Genomic DNA, 24,348 nt, shown 5'->3' on the forward strand with positions numbered 1-24,348 from the left:
CAGAAATTAGAAAAATAAATGAGGTCAGTAGAAACATTCAGTTTTGAAGAAATTTATTGAAATAGTGTGTCAATTTTTACCTGCCTTGCTTCATGAAATTTTTTAGTCTAAACCTATCAGAATTTCAAAATCAAGAGTTATGTTAAAAATCCCAATGCTTTCCAGAGAAAAAATGGCACCATGGTGAAACAAATATGCAGATATTCTAAAGTTGTACTTGAGATTTAGTGTTTGTCATTAAATTGCTGACAAGTTAATATTATATATAATTACATTGAATTGTTTCCATTATATAGCCAATTGCTATTCTCCCCATTGCAAACAGGAAATGACTTCATGGAATCTATCAGTGGCTGCTGACATCTTAATGGAGATTACTATAGTGCAATTCTGCCTCTACACAGCACAAATGTTCCCTGAAGTATATTTTCTATTGATATTTTGTAAAAATGTTTTCCATCCAGTATATTTCAGGATCTGCAAAGTGTGCTTCTGTACCCTGACAGCTTCATGATGAAGTTGTATTGTGCCTTACATAGTATTTCTTAATGTTTAGGAAGACATACACACAGAGAAATGAAACCCAATATTTTAATAAATGGCTTATGCTAGCATGCCAATACTCTCAACAGTAGTACCTGAGTAACATTTCTTGTTACATCATTCATTACAGGCCCTTCATAATCTCAATGCTTTTTATGTAATCTACTTCCAAGTGAATGTGTATTTGGCAAAAGGATATAAATAAAGAGACAACCAATAAAAAGCCTGACCCTACAGAGAATTACTTTACCTATGCCACAGTGCTAAGCAGCAACACCAGTTGAACAGGGAATCCCATTTAGTGATATATATTTATAAGCAATTATTTGCTGAGCTTGGAATAGAAAGATTATAAAGATACTGTGGTCAAAAAAAGTATAGTTGGTAGGTTTAAAAAGAATACAGAGATCAAATATTTTTGATTGTACTAGCAGAATATACTGGCTGGGGAACCATATAACAATGGACAAAAGTACTTCGGTGCTATAATTTAAAAGGAAACAAAACCAGAAACACCTAAGGATGTATTCTGAGGATATCATAAGCCAATCATGTACTTGAATGTTGCTTCTGTCCATGACTAATACTTTCATTAACTGGGAAAAATACAATGAAAAGGCCAAGGAGCAAGTTTCCAAGTGGTTCATGATAAATTCCACATTGTTGTATTCTAGTTCTGTCACAGAAAACTTACAATGTATTTCAGTGCTGCTTTGCTAAAAATAATAATAATAAAAAGATCCCTGGTATTTGATTCAAAAATGAAAACTAATGTACTGTGAAAAAGAACTTCAGTACAGTGTTATATTAAAGGACATTTGCCTTTTCAATCTTCGTTTTACAGGCCATTTAATATTTTGTTAAATGAAAACTGATCCTGGGGAAAAAAATATATATATATATATTATATATATATAAACATGTTCTGAGCTAAATTAAGATGGATATAACATAGCATGGATGTAACATAGATGGATGTAACCTGTTCTCTGAAGTTACCATGGAAATAATACATAAAATACAAATTACTCCCATGGGAAATTGCTAAAGAACATCTTTTGAGCATTTCTAAAAGCATTTAAAGACACTGAAAATAAAAACTTCTTCCCCCCCCCCCCCTTAAAATAAGCCATAAGTGAAACAAAGAATGATGAGGTGATAACTACTTAATTGATTGAATGGCTTATCTATCTATCAAGACTTCCTGCAAGCCATCACAAAAATTGCTGTGTAGAAGAGAACATTAACAGTATCAAATTTAGAAGATGAAGAAAATGACTTCACACTCTGAACTTCTACCTATCAGCTCTCATTCAGCAAAACACTTAAGGTATCTTTAGCTTTAAGATCCTATCCCTTTCAAATGAAAGCTTCTAATTTGGAACATATTTTGCCTCCAGCCTATATGTAATCCCATAGAGTTATATAATGCCCAAATACTTAACTTTATCCCTGGCTTAAGTGGCTTGTAGAATTGGAGCTATGTCAAAGAATAAAAAGAAGTTGGTCAGGGCATTGTGATCAGGTCCCGTGAAAGGAAGATGAGATAATTGCAGTCAGAAATGGTATCAATATATACATCAATATATGTATGTATATTTTACTTAAGCAGCAATATATTCCCAGTTGGTGATGAAAGACATCATGGGAACAATTGTTAAACAGCAGTTGACCATCTGTGCAAAGATATGGTTTTCTTTAGTAAATTTTATGCCTGTTATGTATAGTGATAGATGACAATATCTGAAATTCTGTTATTTATAGATGAAATTAAAGAACAATAAGAGATAAATGAGGTAGCTGTGACCTAAATGCCAACCATAAGGATAAAAAGATTTAGTACACAATAAGAAAAAGTTCAATATGGTGAAATTTAATTTGATGTAAATTAACAAGGTATATTTTTGGTACTCTCTAATTTCCAAAGCAAGATAAAGAAGCTTAAATGAAATTTACTTGCAGTGTGGGATGATCTCCAACCACTAAGCTCTGTGGGGCATATGTGGGGCTAAATTATATTCTAATTATTTTTATTCCTTTCTCTCTCTCTCTTTTTTTTTTTTCTATAACTTGCTACTCATGGTTTGTAAGTGACTTAATGAGGTTTTGTAAATGATATAGAGAACATGTTTCTTGGCTTGAGGGCATGACATGTATTTTTTATTTGATAGTGACCTGATTTCTGAACTGTTTACCTGAAATGAGATCAACTACTTAAGGAGCCATGAAGTTTAACTTTGTTAAATATGTAACCGATCTAATTAATCTAATTAAGTTTATATATATTTTTTTTAATGAAGAATTTCCAGCAGTTGGAAATATATATATATATATTTTAAACTTACAGACTTATTTTCTTAGAGAAAATAATTTATATTAGGATTCAATTTCCTTTTGTTCGCCATAATGTGATTGAGAGCTCAGACCAGGAAAAACAATCCCTCACAGCTGAGTGGAAAAAGTGTAAAACAACTACTTGTAGATTTTCAAAACAGCAGTCTGTAGTCAGTTGTTTTGTTCTTTCATTTCTCAGTATTACATTGCTGTTAAAAATATATTAAATGCAATGTTCATATTACTTTTCCATATAATCACTGGCTTTGATTTTCATATGGTTCACATGCAATCATAGACACAATAAAATGACTGGAGATGTGTAGGCCATATTATTTGTAATAAAAGCTTATTTATGTATAAAAATGTTTTAAAATTACATTTTTATCAATTGAAATATTAAGTGTAACTTTTCTTTCACAGTCTACTTATGGTTCACCAGCTGTTGTTTTCATCCAGTGCTATTCCTTTTCACAATTGTCACCTCTAATGCCTGCAAAGACTAAATGTAAAATATAACTATAAGGCCTGACACCTGAGATATTTAGAGTTTTAGACTGAAAAAAAAACACAAACCAAACCAACCAACCAACCAACCAGCCAAAACCAGCCAACCAACCAAACAAAAAGCAAAAACAATAACAGAAAAACACACGCCACTAAAACACTTTATTTTTGGTTTTGGTTCTAATTAAATCTAATCAAATTCTAATTTAAAGACTTACAAATCAGAGAATCTTTATGAATGTAGAAATTGTATCATTTGTTTTTCTGCAGCACCCATTCTGTTACAAATGTACTTCATTTGTACTTCACCATCTTTTTCTTTAAAATGCATTTCGCTAAATTAATTGTATTTTATTAAAAATCATGACATATTGTAAAAGAAAGCTGACAAATGATTGACTCTTCACCATTATCAAAGCTAAAAGTAGATTCCAAAAAACAAGCAATTCATTCATTTATGAAACGTATGCCACAAACTAAGTGGGTACCTGCCTATACTAGATCTGTTTTTTTGTTTTTTTGTTTTTTTTTTTTTTTTTTAATTGCAGATTACCATATAACAGAGGTTTATGCTAAATGGAGATGTTTTGTCTTCTACCATGTTAATTCAATCTTTTAAAGTGTCTTTAATTAAAAAAAAAAATATATGGAATTTTACTGTTAATTCTTATGAAATATCTCTGTTAAATTGAGACAAATTGCAGAGCTAACCATCTTAACAAAGAATGTCATCATGTATTTCCATTTAGTAGGTGGATACAGTGCCCCTTAATTTATGTAAAGAAAAAAAAATCCACTCACATGACCTGGACATAGTATGTGTTTCTCGTGACATCAGAACTGGTAGAAAGGATGGAAGAAGGCAGGAAAAAAGAAAGTATATTCTCATGCCTCATTGGTTAATTGGCTGGTAGATGTCATCTTCATCTAATTCAAGTCATTAAGTCTAGAACTTAATTTTATTATTGTGTACACTTAATAATAAACTCAACACTCATGAAAATGTAGGTTTTCTTATTACCTTTTATTATTTTTGCTTATTATTTATTATTACTTGCAACTTTGAAATATACATTTTGAAATACATTGAGTAGTACTATATCAGCACTCACTTTTGCACACAAAAGCTATTTAAAGATAAGAATAAAGGTATATTCAAGGACATTTCTTACTCAGAACAAAATGATGCAGTTGGACTTTCCCCTTTAAAGACCAATGCCAAAAACAGACAAGCAAACAAACAAAACCAAAGTTGGGGCAAACTTTGAATTAGACTTATATAAAAGGTTTGCTCTAGTAGTGCTAAATTCGGATTGAATTATAGAATAAGGATGAGCTAGAAGAAATTTTTTCAAAGGCATCAATAAAACAGATGAGATTTCTATTCGGAAATACTTCAGTAAGAAAATGCAGTGGCAATTCCCTCAAAGTTATCAGAAATGTTAAAACAACAAAGGAAGAAATCCGGTGAGTACAGGGGGAACACACAGAGATTCAGTATATTTTAATTTCCTCTTTACAAGTGCATTCCAAGCATACAAGTTAAATACTTGGATATTTGTTTTATATCACTTTAGTAGACTTGTTCTATGAAGTGTGGAACCTGAACACACATGGCAATTTCTTTTCTATGAGTCCAAATAAAGTTTTGTTTCACCCACACCTCCTGGGTTTCTGAAACTCAGAATGAACTTGGGAATCCTTGGGACTGGGTCCTGTTTCCCACTAAATTGCAGGAATTACTTTGATGCCTTTCCATAAAAAATCCGTTGATGATCAACACATTCTAGTGGCTGACCAGGAAGGGACAGTCAGAGGGTAACAATCTGTGACTCCTTTGTCACAGTGCCACTCATGCATCTTGTCTGTTAAGGAAAAATATTTAATGTATAATTCTTGTTTAGGTGATGTAGGAAAAGTCTGGTGAAATTTTAGGTACATTTCAGTTCCACCACTATTAGAAAGATAAGCAATGTGGATTTCTACTATCTATACATTCCAGTGAAAACTTTGGTTTGTTATTGCTTGGAGGAAACTATTTTCTAATTGTGAAGATACAATATTTGTTCTATTTCTCATTAGATTGTGTATGCCATATGGTGTAAATAGGATTAAGGAACTGGAAAGATCACCTTGCCATTCTGATGTCATGATTAATGTTTTTGGACCCATGGGGAAAAACACTTATATGAATAATATTAAGTAGTTTAAAGCTGATTATCTGCTTGGATACAAAAGGGACTAAAACACTGCAGAGTAATTTAACTGCAAAAATAACTGTAAATAAAAACTGTATTAACAATATTTTTGTTATCAGAAGAGTAAACAGGTGTGTTTTCTTGGAGCAGAGCTGTCTTAACAAACATATGTCCTGAATTTTATCCTCATACTTCCAGTCACATAAAGACCATCTGTTCATTCTTTCAAATTCAAATTAGTGCTATTGACTGATTTGTTTCATTAATCTCTTCTACAAGTGTTTCTTCTAAGCTTTGACTGCATGAGTGTTCTTCTTTGATAGAATAAACCTGGAGGAAATATGGCTCCTACCCTGAAGCAGCTAACAGTTCTTTCCCATTCAGGTGTCCTTTTCAGCAATCCAAGGCGTACAATATTTAGCTACTGTTCTGAAACCTGTGTACTCCTGCAAACATTTTGTAGTTATTCTTAAGCATTCTTAAAAGGTGCATCAGTAAAATGGATGGTTTGTTACAATGCACAGCTAAACAACATAAATAGATAGAGATTGGTCTTTAAAGGGAAAACTGTACTTTTAGTTTAAAGCCTACCTCCATGCTTCACCGTACCCTTTTTAATGGGACTGAATTAAATTAACAAAAGCTCACACGAAAAGACCGTATTATCAGGGAAAGATTGTTATACATATTGTGAGTAATGTGTCAAAGAAAGAGGAAGGGAAAATTATCTGTAGAATCATTATCTTTCTTTTAAATAACATGTTCACAACTGTTCAGCTTCATCCATGGTTTAGGAAAACTCTTAGACTACTCATCAGTAAGAAGATTTAATAAATGAATAAAGAATGACATTTGCATTGATTAGAAGAATTTATTCCATTCTTGGTGGATGATGACCTGATATCGTCTGATTGTTCTGAAATCAACTCTCCACTGTACTGCAGCAATACGAATTATCTGGACTGGAAGCCTCCATCACTAAAAGGAAAATTCATCAAGAAGTGTGAGGTCATCTTTCCAGTATAATGTTACCCAAGATGAATAAAACAGATCTCTCATATTTTCCTAATTTATTCTGTGAAATAAAGCCTCTCTTCCTGACTTTAGACCAAATGGTCTGAGCAATTCTAATTAAATCACGTCAAAAACTCTTAGACAAAGTCTGTAGTTAAACTTTGAGTCCTCTAGAACTGTCAGAGACAAGCATAAGGATAATCTAGGTAGTTAAAGAGGCTTTCTCAAGGATTAGTTAGACTCTGAAGTGAAATTCCAGAGAATCTAAGGATTATCACATAACCCTCTAGAGAAAATAACTCATAGTTATCAATGATAATTAGATAAATTTGCAGCTTACAAGCACAAATAAGACACAATTTGTAAAGAGGATAAATATGCTTGCAGTTATATTAGTTATCAACCCCTTTTTCTTTTGTATATCAGGGTTATATGTGTATATTTTTTCCTTTAAAAAAGAATTTCCATTAAAGAAAAATTCGGATGTTAGGAGTATTTTGAATTCCTGAAAAGAGAGTCTACAGGGTAATAAAAGGAAATTATTCAGATCTTAGCAAAAAAGCTTTTTTGTTCCTCCCTTCCCTAATTTCTTCAATGTTTTGCTTAATGGAAATTCTAAGCTCTGAGTATTCCTATGTTTCCTAGTGACCATTAAATGGAAATGTGTATATAATATTACAGAATAATATTTATTAGTTTTCTTATGACAAATCCCAATTAATGCAGTTGACATCATTAGGAAAGCATCACAAAAATAGATTTTCCAATCAGATGCAGGAATTTCACCATTTTTAAACTTAAGGCAAGGACTCAGTGTATTTTGCCTTCATATATAAATTATACAACATTGCCTATTCTATTTGATAGATTTCCTACCTATTCACAGTGTCATGTTAAAAAAAAAACAAAACAAAACAAAAAAACCTGTACTTATACAGACAATCCTTGTTCTTACACATAAATGCAGAAATATACATACATACGCACAAAAGCTTTGACATTTTTCAATTGTTGAAAAAGAAAAAAAAAACAACAAAAAACTTTGTGCTCAGATGATGATTGTTTGCAAATAAAGAGGAAAGATGTATCTAGTGTTCTTATTACTGTGGGAGGAAAAAGAGATTACCTTGCTGGATTTATGAAGAAACTTTTGATAAGCAAAGTATAAACCTGTACTAGGATTATTCTCACTTTGTTTACTTTGTGTTGATCACTTGTGTTAAACATTACTTGTAGAGAAGCAGCTTCAATATATCTTTTAATTTACTTAGTTACATTCATAAAACATTCAAGTGCTTTGGAAACAAATACATGTTATAAATTTCACACTGATGATCAGAACAGTAAAAATTCTCTACTAGCAAATATTTTCTTATTTCCACAATTACAGTGTCACATCTTTCACAGAATGAAGGAGATGGTGAGATTATCTACAGAACTAACCCAAATATGTTGACCTGTATGAAATATCCACTCTTATACAATACCAATACATAAGCTGAGAGAACAAAAGGTTTAAGAGGACAGAACATCAGGATTTACAATATTGAAGTTATCTGTCCAATTTTCTTTTGAGGTTTTGTCTTTTTCTGTGTGTGAAATTATAACCTTAAGGAATTCACTTTTATAGTGTTTATAGCTGTATTGCTATGACAGTTCCAAAGCCATGATATTTTGCAAAGCTTATGGTAGATACTTGCTCCTGTAATAGTGATGTAAATGTCACGGGTTAGGAAATGGTTGCTGTAGTTCATTTACTTGCATCCTCCATCTAATATAGTCATCAGAACAAATGAATTAATGTTTCTGCTTAAAAGCTTCATCATTTAGGTCAAACTATACTTTGCAAGAATTTAAGGTTGATCATGAATTAAAATAAAACAACATAATCTCATGTTTAGGCTTGTGTTGTTATTGACTTCAACGTTGTTACTTTGATTTATATCAAGAGAGAACTAGCTTCACTGTTTTTCACAGGACGGAACACTGAAATTTTAAGACAGCTTCTAGGGAAACAAATCTTAAACAGAGTTTTGAATTTTCAAATGAACTTTGTATAAATGACTTTCTCTTGTTTTCTGGATACTTGGGATTCTCATTCTGCATAAAAATTGCATTTTTCACAAATGAAAATAAGGCATATTACCTCACTACATATTTTCCCCTGTGATCTGACAACCAAAGCTGGTATTATTCATCCCTTCTATATTTCCAATAGGACAGAATCTTCAAGTTAAATGATACTTAATAAAGCTGAGCAACACTTGTCTTCAACATATGACCCGTCTAAATTTGTGCAATTGCTTGGTTGTATCTTGGTAAGGCGTGTATGGAAGGAAGAAAATTCACCTTGGTGACCAGAGTCCTCAGTTTTCTCTGACAGTTTTTATGTGCAAAAGGACCAATTTGTATAGAAAAAACAGTAAGACATGGCAGATGTTGAAATCCTCCTTTTTTCTTTTTTTTTTTTTTGGAAGCTTCTTTTCAGTCCATAGGCAGTCTTTACACAAATGAAGATTTCATTATTTTTTAGTGATTTATACTGTCATTTCTTCAGCTGAGAAATATCATAGAATCATAGAATATCCTGAGTTGGAAGGAACCCACAAGGATCATCAAGTCCAACTCCTGGCTCCACACAGGTCTACTTAAAAATTCAGATCATACGACTACGAGCATAGTTCAAATGCTTCTTAAACTGTGACAGGCTTGGTGCCATGACTACGTCCCTGGGGAGCCTGTTCCAGTGCGCAAACCCCCTTTTGGTGAAGAACCTTTTCCTGATATCCAACCTGAACCTCCCCTGTTGCAGCTTGACTCCATTCCCTCGGGTCCTATCACCGGTCACCAGAGAGAAGAGATCACCACCTGCCCATCCGCTCCCTTTTTGAGGAAGCTGTAGACCACGATGAGGTCTCCCCTCATACTCCTCTTTTCCAGGCTGAACAGACAAGTGACCTCAGCCACTCCTCGTATGCCTTCCACTCTAGGCCCTTCACCATCTTTGCAGCCCTGGAAGGCTTCATTAGATATTCAAAAACTGCTATACCATTCTCTTTAGCCAAGAACATTATTAAAAAGTATTTACTACTCAGTAACATTCCATTCTGAATATTGCATGTTATCTACTTAGATATTGAAGTTCTGAATATATTCCACTACCCAATGTCTGCTGGAAAGCTATAGAGCAGGCTGTAAGCAATCCAGGTGACTCATGCAAGTGCATCAAGGATAACTTCCTGTTCTAGGTGTCAGACAAACCAATCAAAAGAGAAGTGTTCCTGGACCTGGTGCTCACCAGTGTGTATGAACTCATTAAAGAGGTTAAGACTGGAGGCAGACTGGGCTTCAGTGACCATGTACTGGTTATGGATTATTATGGATTTAAAAGGTGGACCAGTCGGTGGACAAAGAATTAATTGCATAGAATCATAGAGTCATTAAGGTTAGAAGAGACCTTCCAACCATCCATGATGGTCCAACCATCACCCTACCACTGATATCACCCACTAAATCATGTCCCCAAGCACCAGATCCAACCTTTCCTTAAAGACCCTCAGGGACAGTGATTCCACCACTTCCCTGGGCAACCCGTTCCAACACCTGACTGCTCTTTCTGAGAAGAAATGTCTCCTAATTTCCAACCTAAACCTCCCCCGGCACAACTTGAGGCCATTCCCTTTAGTCCTAATGCTAGTTATCTGTGAGAAGAGGCAGACCCCCAGCTTCCCACAACTTTCTTTCAGGTAATTGTAGAGAGCAAGAAGGTCTCCCCTGAGACTCCTCTTCTCCAGACTAAACAACCCCAGTTCCCTCAGCCGCTCCTCATAAGACTTGTGTTCCAGACCCTTCATCAGCTTCATAGCCTTCTCTGGACATGCTCCAGGGCCTCAAGGTCCTTCTTGTCGTGAGTGGCCCAAAACTGAACACAGTACTAGAGGTGCAGCCTCATCAGAGCAGAGTACAGGGGGCTGATCACCTCGCTGGTCCTGCTGGCTACACAGTTCCTGATACAAGCCAGGATGCCATTGGCCTTCTTGGCCACTTGGGCACACTGTCGGCTCCTGTTCAGGTGAGCATTGACCAACACACCTTTCTCTGGGTATGGTCACACCCAGAGAGTTATGATCAATGGTTCTATGTCTAGGGGGATGCCAGTGGCAAGTGGTGTCCCTCAGGGGTCTGCCTTGGGAACGGTACTGTTTAATGTCTTTATCAATGACAGAGAGAGTGAGATCAAGTGCACCCTCAGAGCAGCTACGGATAATACTGGTCTGAATGGTGCAGTTGTTAGAACAGAAGGAAAAGATGCCGTCCAAAGGGACCTGGACAAGCTTGAGAAGTGGTCCCACATGAACCACATGAGGTTCAACAAGTCCAAGTGCAAGGTGCTGCACCTGGGTTGGGGTGCAATCTTAGGAGTGAGGACAGACTGGGAAAAGAACTTACTGAGAGTAGTCCTGCAGAGAAGGACTTGGGGGGGTTCTGGTGGACAAAAAACTTGTCATGAGACAGCAGTGTGCTCCTACAGCCCAGAAAGCCAATTGCATTCTGGGCTACATCAAAACAAGATTGGCCAGCAGGTCAAAGGAGGTGATTACCCCCCTCTGCCCTTGTGAGCATTTGGAGTGCTGCATCCAGATCTGGGGCCCCCAGCACAAGAAGAATGTGGAACTGTTAGAGCAAGTCCTGAGGACAACCACAGGGGTGATCAGAGGGCTGGAGCACCTCTCCTACAAAGAAAGGCTGAGAGAGCTGGGCCTGTTTAGCCTTTAGAAGAGAAGACTGAGAGGGGATCTTATCAATGTATATAAATATCTTAAGGGAGGTTTTCAAGAGGGTGGAGCCAGACTCTTTTCAGTGGTGCCCAGAGACAGTGTGAGAGGCAATGAGCACTAATTAAAACATAGGAGGTTCCATCTGAATGTGAGGAAGCACTTCTTTACCATGATAGTGACAAAGCACTGACAGACAGTGAAAGTGATCCTGTGTAATGTGCTCTACAAGACCCTGCTTGAGCAAGGGGTTGGACTAGATGGTGTCCAGAGGTCCCTTCCAACCTCAACTACTTTGTGATTCTGTATTTTGTGATACCACCTCTGACACAGCAGAATTACTAGGAAACTTTTTACTTTTTACAATAGATTCAGTATTTAAATCTTTTCAATTTTAAATCAATGCATTATTTAAACTACATTAAGTGTTAATTCAATTCATATCTTGAACTTATGCCAGGGTTTAACTGCATTACATTTACCATACTAGAGGAAAAATTACTTTTTTCTTTGGTTGGAAATGTAGTCCTTGCACAGAACCACTTCTCATGAAGCTGAATATTTTTTTCATTATTTATTTGAACTAAGAAAAAAAAATATAGGATATTTTAATTACTGAAGAAAATGCAGTTGATTTTTAATTATTTGCTTAAAGGCTATTTAGTACATAAACATTTCTATAAAATAATTTCTCAAAAGATGCTATTACTTACCAATGTTAGTTCCAATAGTTAAACATCCCCATGTGAACAATTCCAACCCAGTGTCCCTTCAGACTGCAAACCTGTTCAAACTATGATTTTTAAAAATAAAGTGGACATTAGCATATCTCTCAGGAACACTGTTTAACCTTAATAACTAAGCTGTTTATTGAACCTGAGATCACACTGTAGGGGCTTATCTGTACATTTGTTCCAATAAGATAAGATTCAATACCTGTGACAGTGCAACTTGATTTTTTTATTTTATTATTGTTATTATTTTTAATTTCCATTTCTCAAGCAAGGATAAATTCTCTTTCAGAGCATAAAGAAACACAACCATTATCAGTGAACTCTCAGTATATAACGTACTTTCTGTAGGAACACTCATGAAGCAGCAGAATTCTCCCAATAGGGGAAATCTGGATATCCACTGAACAAGACTACCTGTAAACACTCCTAAAAATCCCAACTCCCACCCAACCAAAAAACACACAAAAATGTGAACAGTAAAAGAATTGGTGCATTCAGGGTGGGACTGATCTCATCTCATAGAATCATAGAATCATGGAATTATTAAGGTTGGTAAAGCCCTCCAAGATCATCTGGTCCAACCATCACCCTGCCACTGATATCACCCACTAAACCATGGCCCTAAGCACCAGGTCCAACCTTTCCTTGAACACCCCTAGGGACGGTGACTCCACCACCTCCCTGGGCAACCTGTTCCAATGCCTATCTACTTTTTGTGAGAAGCCTCTCTTACAGCAGAACTCAGCTAATACAAATCCAACGTTTACAGTAGACTGAGATTAATTCAATTTAAGAAGTGCCTATTTTCCCCCTCTGAGTTCAAAGAGACAATACCTGCAGTGCTTAATAAAACAGGGTCATGGAATGTTCTCTGGCCTTCAGACCACATGACACAGCTTGGCGTATTGCATAGCATACAACCTGTCCTTGAACACTGCCAGGGATGGGTCATCCACAATTTCTCTGGGAAACCATTTCAAGTGCTTAACCACCCTCCTCATGAATAATTTGTTCCTTATATCTAATCTAAATACAGACTCTTTCAGCTTAAAACCATTACCCCCTTGTCCTATCACTACATGCTTTAGTAAAAATGTCCCTCTACAGCTTTTTTATAAACACTATTAGGTACTGGAAGGTCATGATAAAGTCTCCCCAGAGATTTCTTTTCTCCAGGCTAAACAACCACATCTCTTTCAGCCTTTCTTCTCCAGTCCTGCTGTCATCTTTGCGGCCCCACTCTAACAGGTTCAAGTCTTTCTTGTGATGGAGGCCCCAGAGCTGGTTGCAGTACTCCATGGTTTTATTTGTTTGTTTTTATTCAAACTGTCTGATATAACAGCACTGTATTGCAATCCACAGGGTGACATTTTTATAGCATGGAACTGAAAGTTTTTGTGTAAATGCCGGAAGGCAGAATGAGGGCAAATGGAGTGCTACTGGCATTCCCATAAGGCGTCCATGTGTCATCCTAGGAATGGTTCCTCAGAGGTACTCCATAAACAATTCTTGAGTATTGTTTTGCAAAGAAAGCACTAGGTGATATGGACCAAATCCATGCCAGGAAATGTGTAGCAGAGGATGACCAGGAGTCCAGTTCTCAAGTCCAGTCTACGGCTGTTTTTTATTAGGCAGTATAGACGTAGCCAGTGACTAGGTAAAAGGTATCAGTCTAAATCCGATGGCTCGATGAAAAAAAAAAAAGAAAAAAAGGGAACTAGGAAAAATGTAGAACTTCTCTCAGAAGAAAATGCATATAGGATACATGAAAACAAAGAGGGAAATAAAAAGGCAAAGGTATTTAGGAAAACAGATGCAAAGCCAATAAATCAACCCACTACATTAATCAGACTCTCAAAATCTATTTCTCTCTTCTATGAGAATCTTACATGTGGAATACATAATAAAGATGGGTGCAACCAGGACATTTACTTGAAAATAACACAGGGCCTAGATGTGCTCCATCACTAGAATTTGTAATGTTTTGAAATGGAGATAACATTTTGGATGAGACGTTATTATTTCTTATACATACGTTGGCTGTCCTAGCCTCAGACTTTATTGCTGGAAGAGGCTGCTTAAGAAAGTGTCTGATGCCCATATTCTTCCTGTTCCTCACCCTCAAAAATTTGGAAATAGGCAGGAGATCATAGACTGCTATCCCTTGTTGGTTAAATAAAAATGTTAGTAGATAGCACTTCCTTTAAAAAAAAAAAAATGTTTTGGCTTGTTTTGACTTTTTCTCATTCACACAGTAATGAGATTCTTGCAGGTAGAATACAGATGAGTGTATATTTTCAAATTTTTATTTTCAGCTTCATGCATTGCTGATTTGCTTCTTAGCAGTCATCTATTACCATTGGTCATAGACCTGTGCACAGCAGGCTTACAGTCCCCTTTGCATGTAAATCCCAATAAAAATCATAAAGTGCAAATTGTCAGGACAAGAGCAGCTTAAAAACTTGTGTTTTAACACAGAATACTGATGTTTCCGTGGTCTCCATGCAATTAATTTTTTTTCCAAAGATACTGACACAAAGAGAGTATATAAGATTCATGAACAAACTGCCCCAGTGAAATACACAAATGGACACCTAACCAACCATTCATGGGTTGGTATGTATATGTATGTGTATATCTCTCTCTCTACATATCTGTCAGTCATCTACCCACTCCAGATTCTCTAAACAGATTATCTGCTCAACTCTCTCAAATTCTAACTTAAATTATATTTTTATTTAATAGATCTATTGTGCTGATACTATGCTGGGTAGATCAAATTTTAGAAGACTTTCCAGTGGCACTTCAGAGATATTAAATATGCTCTATTAAATGTTTACAATTGCCTTTTACAATGTCCTTATACTTGAGGACCTGATCTTTAGTTTCAAAACAATGCACAATTACATTCAAATCACGGTTGAAATGACAAACTAGATATGGATCTAGAAGTCCCCCAAATGCCACTTCTTAATGACTCAGCAGCAAAGGGGTAACCCATGTGAGGGCAACAATCGAAGACTGGGCGTGGTATCAGATACAGAAAATGTCACAGTCTAAACATGTTATTTTGATTAGCATACTTTTCACCTTTCCTTTATTTATTTATTTAGTAACATTCAAAGCTGTTCTAAGAAGAAAAATGTTCTCTTTGATTAACTAAGGAGTCTTTGCTCCATCATCTCAATCGAACTTTTTTTGTTTGTTTGTTTGTTTGTTTTTGTTGCTGTCAGGAAAGCTACTCATCTGGGAATATATTTGGGAGTAATATTTGCAGATGTCTGCAGATTTGCAGATAAAGTCAGATGACCTTTCAAAATTCATAAGGTAGTAACTCCTCTTTTGTAGAATTACCTAACTGAACATGAAGCATTTGGCAAGTATTAGGACTGAAAAAAGGAAATGGAATATGTTTCATCAAGGAAAAGTGAAACACCATGATATGACCTGTTAAGGCATACCATTGTTTAGAGCTGAGTTTAGTGCTACACTAAAGTTGAAAGTCACATATTGTGGAAAGTTAGTTCATTTTCACACATGGTTTCAGTATTTAAAAAAAAAAGCAAAATAAATGTAATTAACGTATAACTATAATTCCATGTACAATGTGGTATGTATGGACGGAAATCCTGTTTTAGACACATGACAGCTCACATATCCTATTTGGGAAAGAAATTCCTTGCATATTTGAGTTTAAATCAGAGATGCAAATATTTCCCTAAAAGTGAGAAAAAAATACTTATATGCTTCCACTTCTAACTGAAGTTCAGGATCAAAGTACCTTGGCATATACGTTCCTCAGTGGAAATGTTTTACTTTAATAGGATATTTATAAATATAGTGCTTCAAGCTCATATCTGAGACAGTTGTTTGTTAATACAAGCTTTTAAAATCTTAATTTTTTTCCTTTCCAAAAAGTTATTGTAGAGAGTTAATAAACATTTTTTTAAAAGTTAAACTATGTGTAAAAGATGAGGTTATTACTTTCCCATCTATTTCATTAATCCTCAGTTATTCAAAGCTTTCCCAGTATCAGTGAGAGAAATATTTACAGCTCTGGAAAATAATGATTTCTGTCCTTTCAAGTACACTCACCGTATTCAGGAGGTTACATATTAAAGAAACTGTGCTTAAGAATGAATAATTTTCCTGGATTACATTCTCATTACAGGACATTCAGAAACTCTTTCACCTTAAGCCTAGCTGCAAAGCATTGCATGCCTTTGAATATATTTTCACATAGAAAAATACCTTATCCTCAGCTATTAGAATATTAACAGCATAAGATTAACATTTTTGAATATAAATTTTAATAATCCCAATAAATACTTTTTTTCTAAACTTTTCATATCTCAATTAAATTGTTCAAGAAAACACTATCATCTACAACATTAAAAAAGTATGTAATGAATATCAAAAGAACCTTAATTGTGTTATACTGCACACTGAAACACTGGAGGTGGACCCAGTAAATTGGCATTTGCCCACCTAACAAACAAACTCTTTAAACATAGACTTTTTTTTTTTAACTGTTGATGAGATAAAATATTTTACTGTCAATCAAATAAGTCTTTGTCATGTATAAAGCCTGGAAAATATTGTAAAAAGAAATATATTTTAGTGTTAACAAGATTATTAGATGCGGACCCACTCACATTATTTAAATGGAATGGTAAAAATAAATATGGTTTCCTAGGCATTAGCAACTTGTTTATTTTGAAAAATAAATCTTCTCACATTCTGAAGACAAACTTAATAGATAACAATAAAGGTCTTTGTCACACATTTGTTGAATCACCCTAACTATACTTAGCTTTTCTTATGTTTAAAGAGGAAGGAAGACTGAGAAACATTTTTTTTTTTTTAGTGGGGTCATGGAAGAAACTAATCTGTAAAGATTTGCCTTCAAATGTTTCACATAAAAAAGATCAAACAACAACAACAACAACAACAACAACAAAAACAGAGTTACTGTCAGTTAAAGCTTTCAAAGCTTTCATGAGGTTGGTTCAGAAAAGCCCACAGTATTAACAAAAGTACTTTTGACAGAGTAACTATCAATTCTCAACTATATTTTTCCGACTACAGAAATATTACAAAGTTTTATCTAAAAATGTTATTTCTCTCTTCATAAACACATTTGTCCCTTGTGTGGACCTAGCCCTTGACACCTGTAAATTTTTGTTGTTTGTGGTTATTTTTCTCTCACTTTCTGCTCATTTCTTCTCCACTTTGTGTCTTACAGTGAAGAGCAAATGTAAGGTAGAGTGTGCATGAAGTACATTTGCTGAATATAAAGCAATGAGACCCTAAGTATTCTGTTATTTTGAAAAAATGAATGTAAAGAACAAGACACGTAAGTCTTCAGATATCAAATCACTTTTCATTCCTTCTATCTATAAAGACTGATATTAAACAAATCCAGCCTTAAAAAATTAAGCACTTCTTCCATTACAATTAATGCAATGTAAGTGGTCTTCAGACTTTTCTAAAAAAGCTCAGTCCAAATCCAGTTTTATAGTTCCTAAACCTCAATGAAGCCATGCAAAGTTAACATTTCCTAAATAAAAACTTAGTCTAGATGGAAATGGCTATTTCTTTATGTAAAATGTATTTCTTTTGTACATCCCTACATAGTACTGCAGTATTAATCAAATATTTCCAGCACAGTGATGAACACCATACACATGCATGGAGAAAGTATAAACTAAATCTCAATTACATTTCTTTATGTATAGTAAACATCATAATACCACTGCTACCACAATTATTAATAGCTGGAGTATGCTCCCAGAACTGTATTTTAGGGGCTGTGAAGAAGGAATAGGAATGGTTTATTTCCAGCAAACCCTTGCATTTATAGTTGCATATAATGCATACTTGTAGACAAAACAGGTTTCTTCAAGTTTCAGGTGGAAATCAAGGCTGAGACCCTCTAAGACCCCAAAATTGGGTGGATGCCAGGTCCTGTGGCAGCTGGCTCTGTACTTGTGTATGGTACATGGATGGGAATAGCAAAGGGTGCAAAAGCCACTTCAGATGATGATGTGATGTAGCTCTGGAGCTACAAGGGCAAATCTAATCCCAGGCCTCCCTTTCAGGGTCCAGACTGGCTAATGGAAAAGTAAATCTATATTTCCAAATAATAATAATGAGGAGAATACATTTGCATAATCCATCTTGATTCATGGGGAAGACAATAGAAAGAGTCAGTGCATCATAGCAAGAGTTTTCATAATTATGTGTAAAAGAAAAAGGAACATATATTTATAACTTGATCAAAATATTTACAATTAGAAATACTTTTATATTGACAGGCAGAAAAAATCTACTTTAATCTAAATCCTTATTTAAGCTTTTCAAAATAAGATTTTTTTTTTCTTTTACAAATCACACAGATTGGCAACATCTGCCAAAAACAGATACAATTCCAGCATGATGGAAGCATGTGTGTGGGGAGCAAAGCCAGGGATTCAGCCATTTATCTATATTGTTATTGTTGTTTTGTTGTTATTATTATTACTTCTACTATGATGATTATTATTATTACAGTCCCTGTGGAAATTTTAAAAGAAATCAATGAGAATAAAATGACAAATTTATGCAAATGCCTTTCATAAGATTTTAGATATTTATACATCTACTTGTGCTTTTGCATATACTTTAAGTTTTTCTTTTAAATGATAACCAAAAGCCAGGAATCATTCAAAGAACTAACAATCATCATTTGGTGTTTTCTTTTGAAGAGTTATTAAAGTAATGAGGGAAAAGATTGACACATTATACATTTGCTGAGGGTGTGCCCAAGCCTTTCCTCCATAAGGAAAGAAAGAAACAGAAGGTGAAAATAATACAGCAAATGCACAGACATAAAACCCATCATTGTGAAGCAGGAAATTTTATCAGTTTCCCACTCACGTAAAAACAGATTTTCAGTTCATGCATAATTTCAATGAATACATAGTAGGAAGGTTATTTAGTGTTAAAACATTCTTCTCATTTAAAATGATCAAGTGATTTAATAAATGTAACTTTTCTTTCATTACGCATTTATCTGAAAACGTGTGTGTGTATATATATATATATTAAGCTGACATTATATGTATCATGTTCTTGGACATTTATGGAAATAATATATCTCTGCCCACAAGGTTATGAACTTTTCTCTGTGGAATGAAACAAATATCTACCTGTTTGGTCACAAACACCACAAGATATTCCTGCAGTTCCCAGACTGGCTAGCAAAAGAGACAGAGAGAAGAATTTTGACCAGTGAAGTTGTGGATGCTCCCTCCCTGGAAAGCTGGGTTGGATGTGGCTTTGAGCAACCTCGTCTAGTGAGATGTGTCTCTGCAGGCGGACAGGGCGGTTGGAATCAAATGATCTTTAAGGTCTCTTCCAACCCAAACCATTCTATGATTCTATGAGATGTAGGCAATCTATTTCTAATGTGACAAATTCTGCAAGCATTTGCACACATTTTTTGCAGTTGTAAATTCAATTCCCTTGGGAAAACTTGAAAGAAAATGTGATTATATAGCTTATAGATTGATACAATCTTTACTTTTTCAAATTGATGTATTTCCTTTTTCTTGTACTAAAAGTTACCGTATTGTTTACTGCAACTTCTAAAGTATGGAACAGATCATTGCACCTTGTTCACAGTGTCTAGTCAGCTTCCTGTAGTCTACCTGTCTATGACTTCTCCCCTTCTCTTTGCAAAGTTTTAATCCTTTCATTTGTATTTTTCAAGAAAGAAGCTAAAATCATATTTTTAATAATTTCTGTTTAGCTTTATCAGGTCTTGTCTATTCCATTATTCTCTCTGAAGTTATTATTCTCTCTGAATCTCTACAGTTTGAGCTAGTTAAACACCACACATATTCTTTAAATAGATTTCCTAACATTTCTTGACAGCAAATTTATCTGAAACCATAATCCCATTTTCTTAATCTGTCTAGTTTTCTATGAGGTTCTATCTTCTTTTTTTTTTTTTTTTCCTTGAATAACTTGAATAATTTTGTATCACCCTCAAATAGGGAAATTTTCTCCTAAATTGCTAGTAATTACCGCATTTCTGAACCTTGTCCTTGACACCCAACTGCAAACTGCCACTTGCGAATGAGTTCATCAGAGTCTCTTTCACAGTGAAAATAGATTATGCCATCAAGTTTCTCTTTATCCACCACCTTCGTGGTTTTTAAACATGAAAAGAGAGTATTAGTTTTTTTTTTCTCCAGACATTGTGCTGATTGATAGCACACTGTTGCATAATGCTTATCTCTTTTCATAATTTCAATTTTCAATAGCATTTCATCTCTTTGACTAGTGTTTAATTAAGATTTATGAATGTGTTCTGAGAAAAACAACAACAACAACAAGAGGTCCAGATATTTTAAATAATGTAAAACTTTATGATGGAAATATATATATATATGTATTTGACATAAAAAGGATATCTATATACATCTCTCTCTCTCTCAATATATACATTTAAAAAAAAAAAACAAAAAACAAACAAACAAAAAACCACTGTTACAATTAGATCAAGAAGATATTTATTTTGTGAAATTTGCCAAGTGAAATTTAAAGAATGAAAGCAAATAAGTCATTTCAATAAGGAAATAAGGGCAGTTAGTCAGGCACATGTATATATGCAGTTCCATACGGATAAAATAAAAAAGAGTGACAGCTGAAAATAATATTGCTTCAGTAATCAGAGATAGGCACCTACTGTCTGAGGTACCCTTTAAAGAAACAGTCAATGCACCAGACTTTCATTGCTTTCCTTCTGATTTATGCTTCGTTTTTTTTTCTTTTTTTTTTCTATATAATGGTTTTTAATAGTAGTAAATGTGAAAAGAGTTTGAGCTATTCAGATGTGTTACATAGAGTTTTTGTTTAGCACTATGTTTTAAGAAAAGAAATTTATAGTCTGCTAGGATTCCTTGAAGCTCTAATGCTAGTTTCAAATAGTTTTAAAAAAGCATGACTTTTTATATGAATTTGGAGGCTTTGGAATTTTGTTTGGAAACAAACAAGCAAACAAATAAATAAAACACAACAAAAACAGAATAATAATAACAAAAAAAACCACAACAACTCACAGTTCTGAATCCAATGATGAGTCCAATGTTCTAATTCTCAGAGAGATTATTTTCTCCCTAGATATCTGGAGGCTGGTTCTGATCCAACATACACAGGTAAAATGAATATGTCATCACAAATTAAGTTAATGGATTTAGAATAGCTTCCACTGCTAGTTTTGATATGTAAATGAACAATACTAACAATATAATCAGACGTAAAAGGAAAAATATCTAAAAATTCCCTGAGAAAGTACTTTGCATTTACATTATTAACACTTTTATAGATGTCTATAAAACTGACACCTCACTTGTATTGAAAGAAAAAGAACTTCATGCTTGCAACCAGACCACACTTTCAGATTTTCAAACCCAAACTTTGCTTTCCATGTCCCTGTATATATACATATATTTAGATGTATTTATACATCAGGGTTACACGGTCCTTGTGATATGCCCCAGGGAATGACTCCTCCCCTAACTAAATGACTTGTGAATGAATTAAGCCCATCCATCTCTTTCTAAATTAGTCTGGAAACATATTCAGGCTATTTATAATTTGGACATACAGGTACTCCACAAGCCTCTTCAACATACTCATCACACCATGGCATTCTCTCACCATGCGACACCAGCTCTCATCAAGGCCCAAACAGAGGTCACTTTTATTTTAGGGTGTGAGCCACTGTAGCAATATATTTGTAATTCTTTAAAAAATAATATTTCTGTATGAAATGGATAAGCTAAACAACTTCATTGGTTCCTGTTACATTTTTGCTCCTACGGGAGGAAGCTGAAAGCATGTGGTGTCTGACGAACAACATGCCAGCCTTCCATCTGTTGAAGCAATCCTTGGACCACTCTCACAGGGCTCCTCTCGACTCTTATCTGCAGGCAGACACAGTTCAATCCCCTTCAGAAAGGATTTCAGGAGTGACTTTGCATGCAAGAAGTGTGAACAATTAGGGAAAACAGGTTTTCGGACTGAAAAAGGGAATGACTCAAACTGACAGTGTAGGTGCAATTTTGGTGAGAGCAGCATAAATCAACAGCACTGGCATAAGAGATTCCTTTCAGACTCACCACTCTCACCTGAACTTTGAAAAAAGACTATATTGCATGATTCCAATCAGAATCATGTGTGTAAAATTCTCAAGACTTCATTATAAATATATATTTAGCTGTCATAGTCTTGATGTTTGCAACAATTATATGACTTTCTTGTGTGGAATCTATAGAGACAGGCACAGTATTTAAAGATCAGCTAGTCCTCTTTCAAGTATATGGTGTCATAAATACAGTTGTAATATTGACATTTATCTACTTAACATATGAGTGTTAATATTGTATTTCTAACAAAGTCTTATTATTTCAGTTGTGATTATTCATTATATATCAATGTCCATAGCAGTCAGCATTTTATACTTTCTAAATGCTTTGCTCTCAGAAGCTGGGTAATGAAGAACTTGAACTGTGAAGTAACTGTGAAAAAAGAGGAATTGAGGCATCTGCTGTAGAAATACACATCAAACTGTCTGAGGAGCTGAGCAGTGCATGTTAAGTAAAACATGGGTAACTAAAATTAAAGATTTTCAACATTTTTGAAACATTGAAGTGTTTTCACTGTCTGCATCAAAACTATTGATACTGCACAATGAAATGTGTCTATGAAACGAAATGTAGGCTTGTCCTGACAACTCCTTCAGCTTAGAAACAGATGCAGAATTAGAAAGAAATATTTACATCTCCCATTTTCTCTTGGTGTCCAACAGCTTTATAAACACCTTAGAGTATGTACCTGTCTATAAACATCAAAGTATAGATAGCATTTAAAAAACACCATTAAAACAACAACAACAACAAACAAAAGCAAACAAACAACAAAAGAAAACAAAAACACAAAGCCTTATTCAGGCAGAAAAGTGGAAATACATTCTTCTCGTCTCATTTAAGACAAAATTGTTGTGTCAAACAACCAATGCAGTTAACTGGACTTAAGTGGATATTAAAGGCAATCATAAGAAAATTGAGCATTCATGAAAATAGTCTGCAAGTCACTGAAACGTATAAAAATTACCAATGTTTGGGAAAGTTAAATGCTCTAAAATATGAAAACTAAGGTTATCATGAAACTCTTAGACTACAAGAACATAGTTATTATCTAAAAATTTGAAAACCAAGAAGGAAATATCTTATTTCTTTGATTCAGCTGAGACATAGCTTGTCTTGTTTCTAAATTCATCTCATGGGTCAGAACTGACAGAATTGTTCTGAAGATTTAAGGACAAATTCTAAACGAACAAAGAGAAATTATATCCTGCCAAAGGAGAAGGCCTGAAATATTTATTTTCCATTCAGTTAAACCGTGAAGAATGTCCTTTCTAAAACCACATCTCAGGAATGAAAGCTATCATTCAGAACAATTTAAAAATTGTTCAAAAGATTTTTAAAATGTCTTCCTGTTATTAAAGTTTAAATTAACTTTCTGATGAGTTAGCAATAGGAGTGCTGGGAACTTTTCCCATAAATCTGGCAAATATAAATCTTCCAAGCACTTAACGTCATTACTTTGTACATCAGTTGAACAAGGTTCTTCCAATATGAAGTTTGAACCCCCCCTTTTTTTTTTTCACAAAGAGTTCAAATATGGATCCTTACCCAAATATCTCGAGCACTTAACAAAATTATACATTATAATATTATAATTATACATTATAATATTATAATTATACATTATAATGGTGCTACACCCTTGGGGCAGGGAGACAGAATAGCTGACAGATTCTGGAAGATGCTTAACTTGACTTGGGGGAATCCAAAATAATATGTCTGGTGGGCTCAGAAAAGTGAAATCAGATCATTTTTCCTTCTCTATGCAGCAGAACTGAGCTGCTAGTTACAGATGCAGAAGGCAATGCTGTCATTTTGACAGAGGACCTGAATGGTCTCAGATCATTTACGTCTTCACACAAGTATCATATCTTGAAGAGTTTGTCTCCTACATCTTTACTGTTCCTTACCCGAGTGAAAGAAAGTCTGTGTAACAGGGATTATTCTCCCCCAGGCAGTACCGTTAGATAGTTCTTGCACCTGCCATCAAAGAATGGATTAAAACTTGTTTGAATAGCTACAATATAGTCATAATATCTTTCCTCAG

The 24,348-nt window shown here is 34.6% G+C and overlaps 1 protein-coding gene and 1 long non-coding RNA gene across 7 annotated transcripts in view; one reads left to right on the forward strand and one right to left on the reverse strand.

Annotated features, from left to right (window-relative positions):
• GPC6 (glypican 6) overlaps positions 1 to 24,348 on the reverse strand; it is an 823,519-nt gene that overhangs the window by 459,095 nt on the left and 340,076 nt on the right. The gene's annotated exons all lie outside the window — the stretch shown is intronic.
• The window catches only part of LOC310888141, a 75,140-nt gene that overhangs the window by 44,828 nt on the left and 5,964 nt on the right, over positions 1 to 24,348 (forward strand). The window lies entirely within an intron of this gene.

This window comes from Anser anser (genome assembly GCF_964211835.1).
Source record: "Anser anser genome assembly, chromosome: 1".
Classification (NCBI taxonomy): Eukaryota; Metazoa; Chordata; class Aves; order Anseriformes; family Anatidae; genus Anser; species Anser anser.